The following is a 12,801-nucleotide window of genomic DNA, read 5'->3' on the forward strand; positions in this document are numbered from 1 at the left end:
TATTCCCTATTTGATTTATTTCTGCTCTTATTATTATCACCTTCCTTTTGCTAACTCTAGGTTTCATTTGTTATTATTTTTTCTAGTTTCTTCAGGGATAAACTTAGGCTATTTACTGCCCATGTTTCTTTTTTCTTAATGTAGGCATTTGTCATTATAACTTCTCTATGAGAATCGCTTTTGCTATATCCCATGTTTAGGTATTTTGTGTTTCCATTTTTATTTGTTTGAAGATTTTTTTTTTTTACTTCCCTTCTGATTTCTTCTTTTGTCCATTGCTTGTTTAGGAGCAGGGTAATATGAAGGTGATAAATAAAGTGTATAGGGTTTCTTTTGAAGTGACGAACACATTCTAAAATTGACTTTGTTGATGGTAGCATATACAAAAGACAAATGAATCATACATTTTAAATAAGCCAACTGTATGATATGTGAATTAGGTCTCAAGTCTGTTTCTTTTTTTTTAAAGAGATTATTAGGATATCTTTTGAATTTAAGAACTTTCCCAGAAAATGAGACACCACTGAACATGGAATAAAGAGTTGTCTTGAGAAATAAACACCAAATCTAGGATCAGAAAGACCTAGTTTCAATTACCAGCTCAGTCCCTAATTATTTTCATAGCCTTGGGAAAACCATGTGACCTTCTTTTGTCCCATTATTCTCTTCTTACAATGGAAATGATAATACATGCTACAGAAAGCTCAAAAAGTTGTCTTGACAATAAAATTCATAGAACAAACACACATGATCAATAATAAAGTAATATATAAATTCATAGACTTCTTCTACAAATTTCTGGATTCCTCAGATGTCCTCAAAACAAGAAGGACTGAGCAGTGATAGTTTTCAAATGCCTTCTATAAACAAATGAAGAGTTCATGGCTCATGTTTTGAGGGACAGAATGGAATTTTTCCCCTTCTGGAGATAATCTGGCTCACCTAATTATCTAACCTTATTCTTAGTCCATTCTTAGTCCAAAGCACAATGCATATATTCTACGGGTATACACAGTACTCTCTGTTCATCTTTCCTTACTATCACAGTGTGTTTTCAGAACCCATGGCAGAAAATATGCTCATACTATTTAAATCAAAACATAAATATGGTGTTTGGTATGAAAAGAATGATGTAAGCTAGCCTCAGATATTATTATATCTTTATGTGATCCAGGAGGTTGAATTAAGTCACTGAGATTCATTCTTTCATTCTTCATATCTCAACTTTGCTTTTCTCTTTGTTGGATTTATCCCTCAATTATTTTTTTCCCTTGTGGATGCAGAGATGCTGCTCTAAGTGCACACCACTCTTAGAGCTAGAGATTCTGGACACCAAAAAGCCCCTCTTTCCCAAAAGTTGCAGCACAGGTACTGGAAGAGAATCTGACTGATCTGCCTGGGTCACTCTCCAACTCTCACCCAATCACAATCTACACCCAAATGTGCGCGCGCGTGCGTGCGTGTGAGTGTGTGTGTGGACGGAGGGAAATAAGGTATTCTCCTAACTCAAACTTAATCATGTATACACTCTTATAATGGTGTGGCAACAGAAGAACACAGTATTTCTTCAGGCTCTCTGCTCAGCGGGGAGCCTGCATCCTCCTCTCTCTCTGCCTGCCTCTCCGCCTACTTGTGATCTCTGTCTGTCAAATAAATAAATAAATAAATAAAATATTGTTTTTTTTAAAAAGTTAAAAATGGGGCAGCTGGGTGGCTCAGTGGGTTAAAGACTCTGCCTTCAGCTCAGGTCATGATCCCAGGGTCCTGGGATCGAATCCCACATCGGGCTCTCTGCTCAGCAGGGAGCCTGCTTCCTCCTCTCTCAGTCTGCCTTTCTGCCTACTTGTGATCTTTCTCTGTCAAATAAAATAAATAAAACCTTAAAAAAAATAAAAATAAATCAGAAAGAGATAGGAAGTAAGGATATCACCAATATCATGGAGTACTGGATTCCAGCCTCCATCCTGCTGTAAAAAAACAATTAGACGGCTATCCACAAATTAAAATAGCTGTGGGAGATCTGAGAAGTCCACTTCAGAGCTTCAGCAATATAGTGTAGCAAAAAATCCCTGTGAATAAAAGCATAAATAACATAGGAAGAATGGTTTCATTTTGCCTGCATCATCCTATCCCCCAGGCCAGTACTTTTCATCACCAAGAGGGAATTTCCAGGCCCCAAGAGAATTTCCTTTGGTGGGAAAAGAAGAATAGAGTGAATGTAAGGGTCGAAGGATCCTAAAGAATGACATCACCAAACATGACATCACCGGAGGAGCAAAGTGAACGTCTAATAACTCACCACCGAGAAATGAAAATCTATGAATTGCCCAATATGGAATTAAAAATAATTGTTCTAAAGCTGTTCAGATACCTACCAGAGAAAGGAATCAAAGCATATCACTTCAGAAAACCACCAACTCACAAAAGAAGACAGCAAAAGAGGAAAAAACTAACAAAGGATCTATAAAACACAGAAAATTGACAAGATGACATTAGTAATTCCTTACCTATCAATGGTAATTTTAAACATAAATGGATGAAATTCTTCAGTCAAAGACTTGGTGGTCAGAGGAAAGGAATAAACATCAAAAAAAGTTATTTGAAAGTATCTTATGAGTAAGTATGTTTATAACCTACATTTGAAAAGGGTTGTGGTGTTATTCCAATAAAAACATTAATGATCTCTCATTTTGTTGAGGTTTTAACTTGATTTCTCTAATTCATGTCATACATCACAATGGAAGCATTAGTTATTAATGTCTAACTCCCTGCTAGGAATATATACTCCTTAAGACGACTGTGTCTATGAATCACCCGAACAGCGCCTTGGTACATAGTCATGTTGCAATGGCAGTTCTCACTAAGCGGCACTGAGAGGCGGTCAAGGGCTGAAGGACCCGGGTGAGGACAGCCCAAAGTGGGCAGATGTAGGGCCGCGCCAGCCTTAGTCTCTGTAGCTAAGTTTCTCTGGCCGGAGTCGGGAATTTCTCTGCCTTATCTTCCTACTGTGGTGGGGTTTGGCTGAAATAGGCATCGGGGGAGTGTTTTCAGTTCTTGGGGCTAATGCTGTGGAAAATAAGTCCACATCCTCAGGATGGAAAATGAGGTCCAGGTTACCAAGAATCGTGTTGCCACAAGGGAGGAGGGGAGTGCTCGGGAGTCGGCAGCTGAGTTATGGCAACACAGCAAATTCCTCTTGATGTGTATCCCAAGTTGTCGGAGAAGCCAAGAGCCCAGCCAAGAACTGCCTTGCGGTCAGCAGCCCAGTGCAGGGGGCGGGTCCTCAGGTAGCAGAGGGAATCCCCCCATGACATGTCAGCAAGGGGAAGGGGTACTTGTAGGGCATTTCTGGAAAGTGTCTCAATGTCTGCTCAGGACAGTCTTAAGTATCTTTGTCTCTACTGAGACTTGCTTGTCTCCATGGCTCCTGAGAGTCCACGGCACAGACTTTCAGGGAGGGGCTCACTTCTTCAGCGAGGGTAGGCTCTGGTTGTGCCTGTCCCGGACAACTCTTGTGACCACCTCTCATGGATGATGCTGAGGTCTCGGAATTCTGAGAGAGAGTGATTGTGAACATTCAGACAGTCATGGTTCTGAGACAGGCCCAAGCTCACCTCAGCCAGCTAAGGAAATGCCCTACGAGACAGGGGTGCAAGCTCACGGGTGTCAGATGTTGAAGTGTGTTCCTGAGCCTTTGATCAAGGATGTTACTGGAATTATCTAACAACAAACCTTATAGATATAAAATATAACATAAATATAAATATAAAACAGCAGATATATTGGCACAAGTACCAAGCAACCAGGAGAGCTGGAGAAGGTGCTTTAGGGCCCCGGCTCTGTGAAGATTCCATAGTCACTGGACCCCGGGGGGACGGGGTGAGGGTGTCAGAAGACTTGGGTAACCCAGAACAGTCTCCGTGTGTTAACCAGCATGGTACGTGACCACGTGAACTAGTTGTCCTGCATTGGGACTTTCCCCTTGGCACCACAAACTCCAGGCCACCAGTAACTTAAATAGCATCTTTGTGTGTATTAGCAGAAAGGACTCTCTACTGTCAGGCTGGCGGAGCAGACTGCTGGCTTCCCTGTGAAGACAGAAGGCTCAGCAGGAAGAGTGTTTAAGAAATGAAAGGTTCCCCCCTGGAGTGGTGAATTAGAAAAAGGTAGCTTCTCAGAGTGAAAAGTTGCTGCCTCTAGGAGAATGATCTGGAAAAGCTCCTACCTCACTCCATGAGAAACGCTTCCCCCTTGTGAGACGACTCCGAAAGAAGCGCCCCATTTCCAGATGCAGCATGGGGGTTTGGGTGTTGGAGAAGAGAAGCAAGATTACATTCCAGTGTCCCCACCCCAATGATGGGCACCGTGTGCAGTGCACAAACCGCACACCTGTTCAAGGTGGCCCTGCAGTAATCCTGGTTATACTCCTCAAACTTAGTTTCCCACCTCATTTCCCAAATTTATTTCCTCTCCTTTCTTGCATGAACCCCATACCCTACCTGTTAAACACTCTAAAAGTTGAGACTTTTTACCTGTTAAAATCTATTTGTCTTACTTTCTTCAATGTATTTTAACTTTGGCACATAAAACACAGCACAACTACATAGTGAGAGACATCTGGATAACTAGACGGCTCCATGGTGAACACAGTGCTGTTTTGGAATGTCAGGTCCACAACCTTGAACCCAAGGCAGCCCCTCCATTCCCAGAGCAGCAGGAGAAGCAGCCAGGAATGGTGTGTGTTCCTACAAGTCATTCTGCTAACATCCTGCAGCCTGGCCTGCAGGGATCCCTTCCAGGCGTTAGAGGATCATTCAGCGTTCACAGCCCATTGATTTCCTAGCCATGGCTGTGGAAATGTCAATAAGATGCCAACTGTGGCAGGGGTTTTGTGATCCGTTCTTTTTTCTGCTGAAACTCAGTTTGTCAAGGCTGCCAGACAGGCCACGATGACATTTAGTCACCATAACCTGGGCTGGATTTGTGTCATTGACTTGGTTTCCACGTTAGTTAGCTAATATTCTAGAGTGTAACCATCACGCATATTTATGCCAAGGTATATATCTTGGACAATTACAGTGTTTGAAGATTTAAGACCTCTGCTTTCAGAGTGTCCTGCAATATATGAGACAAACACACAACGGGCTCTGAGCAGTACGACAGGAGAATTGGTTTTCCACTAACTAGCTCAATAGTGTATGTCAGGTCACCTCACACCCTGGAAAGCAGACCAGTTTACTGCAGATGAAATGTTTTATGACACTGTGACTATAAATCACGCTACCGCGAAGGCACACTTGTAATTCTCCTGGGGCGCTGGAGAGAGAGCAGCACTACAGTTCTGACTGACTCAGGAGGACATTGGGTTGCCTGCCTCAAAACCACCCCTGGCTGCTCCTGAATAGTGCAGCCGCCGGGATGCTGAGTCCATCAGGGCAGAGCCCAGAGCAGCGCCCCCATGCGGCGGAGCTCTCAGTCACTGCCCCGTCCACATCCTGGGCCTGGTTACTCTGCTGCTCTTCCTCTGTTCCCCTACCCAGCTCTGTAACAGCGGTTCACTGACAGCGCAGCGTTCCTTGTCTTTCTGTCGATCAAGTCCCCCTCCAGGTCGCACCGCTCCACGCGGGCGGAGGCTTCTGTGTTTGGTGGCTTCGTGTTCTGTGCCCAGATGCCTCAGAGCATGGACAGCACACTTCAGTCCAGTCATTCCACCGCACAGGCATTTTGGTATTCCTCTTCTTTGTCCTGTTCACATCCCCTGTCCTCTGACGGCTGCACTGATGGGCTACAGCTCATTCTCTAATCTGTGATCACATTGTGGGGCCAGTAAGCCTCTCCCTTTCCCTACCCACATGCCCGGTTTGTCCGGTTATGCCACTGCCACGATGGCGCGCAGCTCTTCTTTCTCACTCTGTTCATTCGCCTATCCGGGGACAGCACACTGCTGAATGCTGTTCTCTGTTCTGTTCATACGACAGTGCAAGCCTCCCCCATTTTACTTCCTTTAAATCGCCTGTGTAGTTGCCCTACTTCACCACGGGTGTGGAGCTCCCCATCTTTGCCCTGTTGACTGTGGGGTGGTGGGACTGGGGTGGTTGGAGTTTTAAAAACCTAGAACTTTCTATTTGTTAAAATAGAAAACAAAACACGGTATAGCATTTGCGTAATTATAACTCAGAAAAAAACAAAAACAAAAAACAACAGTGTTCCCTGGTAGAGAGCCCCATTAGTGATCCATTGTACTCCTTGTCTGTCAGGGTTTCTCCATGCAAAAGCAGGGATAGTAAAGACTCTCACACTGGGGGCAGCAGGAGACTTTTAATCCCTCCCTCTTGGTAAAGATTATACTTTTTATCTCAGTTAAAATACTTTCTATTTTCCCAGTATTCAGTTTTGTTTATATTATACTATCCTTCCTTTATTTCTGGCCAATTTTATTCCAGATTGTGGTGCCCTTTTTTTTTTTTTTTTTTTTTTTTATAAAAATTGTTCCTTCATAGCTCTCTTTGGACATCTCAGACATGTATCTCTCAAATTCCTTATCAGGCTCTTCTATCAGTTATTTTCCTTGAAAGAGGCATCAAAGTCTGAGTTTTTTGTTCACACCTGGCATTAGATTTTATCGTATAACTTTGCATTTTAGTCATCAGACTAATTTTTGAATGGGATTTCTTTTTGTTAGCTTTCCTTGTTGTTTTCTAACTCCTGCCCTGTGGAAGAATTTCTGTGAAAGGCCACTATAGTGGGGTTTATGGTCACTCCAAAAAATACATGTCCATATCCTAATTCCTGGAACCTGTCACTATGACTTTGTATGGCAAAAGATGTGATTAAATTAAGGATATTGAAAAGAAATGCTTATCCTGGATTATGTGGGTGAGTCCTAAATACATTCTCATGTATCCTTAAAAAAGTGAGGAGGCAAACAGATTTTGGACAGATATGCACAGTAGAGAAGGCAATGTAAAGCTGAAGCAGAGAGAGATGTAGCCAGAATGCCAAGGAATCCCAGTAGCCTCCAGAAGCTAGAAGAGGCACGGAATAGATTTTTTCCTTGGAACCTCCAGAGCAAGTACCCTGCTGACACCTTGATTTCAGACTTCTGGCTTCCAGATCTATGAGAGAGTAAATTGTTACTGTTTTCAACCACCCAGCTTGGGGTTGTTTGTTATAGCATCTGTAGGAAACTACTACAGCTCAAGGACTTCGGGCCATATATCCTGGAGCCTATGAATGTTATGAGATAGTGCTTCTGTGATTGTGTTATGTTGTAGGACACAGCTGACCTCTAAAAAGGAGATTATCCAGGTGGGCCTAATCTGATCACATGAGCCCCTAAAAGCAGAGAACTTTTTTCCAGATGGTGGCAGAACAGAAAGGCAAGAGGAGAATTCAGAGTGACGGGAGGCATGGGAAGGATTTGACACACCATTTCTAGCTTTGAAAATGGAGTCGGCCAGAGCCAAGTAATGCAGGTGGCTTCTGGAATCTGCAGTAACACCTAGTTGACATCCAGCAAGGACAAGGGGGAGCTCAGTGATACAAACGCACAGAACCTAATTTCCCTGACAACCTGAATGTGCTCAGAAGCAGATTCTGCCCTAGACCCTTCAAATACGATACATACCCAGCTGAGACCTTAATTTTGGACTTACAAGACCCTAAACTGAGAACCCAGTTGAGCCTGCTCAGACCTCTGATCTACAAAACTGTGAGCTAAAAAATAGCTGTTTTTTCTTTATTTAATTTATAGAAAGGGAGGGGAGGGCACACCTGATGGGGGGAGGGGGAGGCACACAGGGAGAATGAGAGAAGCAGACTCCCTGCTGAGCAGGGAGCCTGAAAGGACCCTGAGATCATGATCTAAGCTGAAATCAAGAGTCAGACACTTAAACGACGGAGCCACCCAGGCACCCCCCAAACAGGTGTTTTAAGCTGCTCAATTTGCGGTCATATGCAGCAAAAGAAAGGAAATGTGCCCTCTGTGTGGTCTTCCTTGCCTATCTAGAAGTTGCGCAGTTGTCTCCTCCTGGTCCTTCCACCACCCCCTCCCAAACAACACTGGGGATGGTTAGATCTTGGGAGTATTATGAATCCTATCCCTCAGCCAGCTAGAAAGTTCATGCCATGCCTCAGCAGGAGGTTTTGCTGGACAACAATGATTCCACAACAGTGTTTTCAGTCTCCTTAAAAAGTGGAAGTAGTACCCCCTCAGTCCCTGAATTCAAGAATGGAATGTGAAAACAATCCTATTGCCCAAAATACAAGGAGTGCTTGTATGATTTACCACCTAGAAACTGAATCATTTTGCTCTTCTTTTTATGGTCCCTGATGATTTTTATCATGTTACTTTTGGCCTGACTCTACCATTTTTTTTCTAGTTTTAAGCATTATCATTTACTGTCTTCTTGGATCAGAGGCATGTGTCAGTGTGAGCTCACTGCACCATCTTGATGAGAAATCAAGCACTGTTTTATAAAGGATAAGAAACATGTATATCCTTATATGCCAGGGCCAGAGTATGTTATCTGGTTCTTAAAGAATTAAACACAGAATCTGGGCTTGAAACTGGGTTTCCTTCTAGCTATAAACAACAGCATATAATACATAAAATTTCAGGAACACACAGACACATATATGTATATGTGTGTGTGTATACACATTACATAGATCATTTGAAATTGCTACAGTACTGTGCAAATTTGAATGGAATGGTCCTGATCTATGAATCACCCATGGCATCCAAGGAAAGTACAATAGTACCAGTAAAAGTTCTGGAAAAGGAGTATCTTGCTATGGATATTACTAGTTGCTATCCTACACAAATATCTTTAGAATGAAGAGGAACAAAATATTCAAAAGAGAGAAATTTATTTATATTTTAGCTATTATGAATTCATTTTCCAAGACATCTTAATAACAACATTCATCACCATAATAACATCTTCATTAAATATATGCCCTTGAGTTTTCTATGTTGCAAAATATAATAATGATAACTTAAGGGGCCCTGTTCACTAAGAAATAATAAAGAACATGGCAGAAAAATCAAGTAGAATTGATGATAGTTGGTTTCTTCATATAGAGTTTGAGCTAAAAAAAAAAAAAAGCCTTTATTTGTTTCCTATCATATTTAAAGTACATTTCTATTTATAATTTCCTAACATTTATAAAAAGAGTAGATGTCAGAGAGATGGTAGCGAAGAAAAACAGGAGAAGACTATGCGAAGACCAGAGGCACAGAGGGTCTGGGGGAGACTCTTAACCAGAGGAAATCTGTAGGGAGGCTGACGACATCCTACTGAGTAAATGCCATGGCTGCTGAGACTCAAACTATTTGAGGTGGACATATGTCCATGACATAACTGTGATGTTCCTAAAGCATAAATTTGAATACTCAGTAAAGCAAGGCGAGAAGCTAGACACATAGCCAGTGACTGAGTATAGAATACTGCCAATGGATATATCTTAAGACAGTTCTTTTGTCCTCCACTCACCATTGTTTAGTCACTCACAGTTAACTCTTTATTCCTAAAATATATACACATTTAGAGATTTACAGAAGTTTCTATCTCAGACTGTATTCCTGAGGAATGGTGAAATTGTACCGTGTCTTTTCTTTTTCTGCACACATTTACAACAGTCTATCAGGCACATCCACCTACCTCTGCCATAAATTCTTCTATACAGACCCAGACCTCTGCCTGTTCCAGTTTCTTAATCTCAGACACGGGTGAGACCTTCCTTCTCAGTCAACTGCCAAATCCAGTTAGTCAAAAATGTCCCACCATTTCTACCAGCCAAGCCTTTATTTCTTTTATTTTTTTTAATATTTATTTATTTGACAGAGAGAGATCACAAGTAGGCAGAGAGGCAGGCAGAGAGATAGAGAGAGAGAGAGAGAGGAAAGCAGGCTCTCTGCTCAGCAGAGAGCCCCATGCGGGACTCGATCCCAGGACCCTGGGGTCATGACCTGAGCCGAAGGCAGCGGCTTAACCCACTGAGCCACCCAGGCGCCCCCAGCCAAGCCTTTATATAGCGTATATCAGATTGTTACTACTGCCACTATTTTAATTTAGCATTATCCCCACAGTCTTTTAAACCAACTTGTCCTTTACATAGAGTAGCTCCCTCATGCTACATGCCATGGATATCTAAATGTCCAGTGTCTGGGGAGTACATGTTCTAGAACGACTGAGTAGAGAGCTTCCCAAATCCCCTCTTGAGAAACATAAGATAATTGGACAAATTCGCCAAAAACAGTCATATAAATAATGGCTGGTAATTGGCAAAGGCATACAACACATTGAGAAGTACTTATGAAAAAAATCCATATCTCAGTAAGAACAGTGAACATCTGTGACATTTTATCCAGGGTCCATTTCCACCAAATGCCCCTTGTTGCCATCTATGCTGATCCGGTGTTGATGGAGGTATCCAACTTCTCTGAAATCAAGGGACCTCTGCTTGCTACCTGAATAACAGGGGGTTCCATTTTGTATCTGCTACCCGAATAATTTGAGATTCTTTTAATAGGTAATAAGGGGAAGGGTAAGCTTAAGCTATAGACAATATGTGTAATACGTATGGATTTATATATTTCGTAAATAATTGACTATGAGCCAGCTTGACAAATGTATCTCAGTTAAAAGAGTATCACATAAACATTCATTTCTTGCTAAAATACTCATATGTATTTTTTTTTCAAGTTTGCTTTTGCTCATTTAGGCACCTTGATTTCTTAATGAAATTAGAGTTCATTGAAAAACAAATGCTGAAAAGCATTATATATGCCTTTGAAATATATGTAAATTGACACTTGACTACCACTGTTTATTCATTTATTTATTCATTTATAAACTGTTAATGGACACCTACTGTGTGCTACATACCATTATAGAAAGTGGGACATCTATCAGTGAAGAAAACAAATATTCCTGCATTCGTTGATCAAGGGGGAAGATGGGTAATAAATAAAAGAATAATATATATGTTAAAAGATTATAGGAACTACTTAAAATTAGAATAGATTAAGTATTTTAAAATACTGTGTATTGGGGCACCTGGGTGGCTCAGTGGGTTAAAGCCTCTGTCTTTGGCTCAGGTCATGATCTCAGGGTCCTGGGATAGAGCCCTGCGTCGGGCTCTCTGCTCAGCAGGGAGCCTGCTTCCTCCTCCCTCTCTCTTCCTGCCTCTCTGCCTACTTGTGATCTCTGTCTGTCAAATAAATAATAAAAATCTTTAAAAAAAAATAAAATACTGTGCATTAACAGACAATACGAGGTACAGTAAGGCCACAAGATCAGCAGGTGATTGCCACTGGGAGATAGTTTATTATCTATGGTTCCTCAGAGGAATGCACACTTAATGCCACGGGGAGCTACAAGAGGAAATGCCAGAGTCAGTCTTGAGGCAGAGGGGAGAGGGAGGGAACCATGGCAAGAGCCTTCAGTGCAGTTTCCATAAGAAGGTTCTGTTGAGGCAGGATAAACAGGCTGAAGACTGGCTAGTCGCTGAGTAATTTTAGCAGGCTCAGATAGAGAGACTATTCCCTAGTTGTCTAGCATCTGGCCATGGAGCAATTAGGGCAGATAAACAGTGGCCCAGAGTACAGGAGCTAGATAAAGGAGTACTTGGGGGTATGGGCTTTGGGTTGATTACTTTGCATATGAAAGGCATATTTTCAGGCAAATCCTTTCCGACTTCTAAGAAATGGCCAGCACTGGGCAGGCCAGTCCCTCCAAGGTCAACAAAGCTCCAGGCAGCAAAGCCTCAGAATAAGAAAATAAAACATATGGCTAATACAGTGAGAAAACCCAGGACTTCTGAGGCTGGTCAGAATGCATCTAACTGAGAAGCAAGTTCTGTGCTGGCCCACAAGTGTCAAGGCGTACCTTAGGAGCATGGCTTCTGCACCCACTTACTTCTCATCCAGGTGCCGTCATGTTACACCACAGCCTTCACACCAACAGGCAGCATCCCTGCCAAGAAGAAGGTAGAACTAGTCACAAGGACACCTGGAGGAAAAGCACTTCAGACTGAAGGAACACCCAGTGCCAAATCGCTACTGCGGGAACTCACCTGAAGTGTTTGAAGAGGACACACTGGCTTGGCCAAAGTGAGCAGAGGACAGAGTAGTGAGGAATTGGAAATGAGCTCAGAAAGGGATCAGATCATAGAGTGCCTTGTCAAACTTCTTAAATGTTTGAGCTTTTACTCTCAGAGAAATGTGGAGCCATTAAGAGATTTGGGGCTGAGAAATGGCATGGCCCAATGGACTTCCAAGAGGATCATTCTAGGTGCTATGTGAAGACCACACTGTAGGACCACAAGAGTGGATTCAGGGAGAAGCCTAGGGGAGGCTGTTGTAGCCATCTGGGAGATAAACAACAGCAACTGAGAATATGGTGGTTGTGCTGAAAGTATGTTTGTGGCATACATTGTGGTGACGATTTCACAAATGTATATTTACCCCAAATTCATTACATTGTATACATTAAAAATGTTTAGCTTTTATGTTAATTAGACCTCAGTCCAGTGATTTTAAAAAGAATTCATCAGATTCTTGATATATTTTTTTAATTTTTTATTTTTTATAAACATATATTTTTATCCCCAGGGGTACAGGTCTGTGAATCGCCAGGTTTACACACTTCACAGCACTCACCAAAGCACAGACCCTCCCCAATGAGATTCTTAATATATTTTGAATGTGGAACTCATGGATTGCCTGATAGATTGGGAATGGGGATAAAGAAAGAGGGGAACTCAGAAAAACATCAAGGACATTGATCTCAGCAA

This window comes from Mustela putorius, unplaced genomic scaffold (genome assembly GCF_011764305.1).
Source record: "Mustela putorius furo isolate JIRA1106 unplaced genomic scaffold, ASM1176430v1.1 tig00003836_pilon_pilon_pilon, whole genome shotgun sequence".
NCBI classification, from domain to species: Eukaryota; Metazoa; Chordata; class Mammalia; order Carnivora; family Mustelidae; genus Mustela; species Mustela putorius.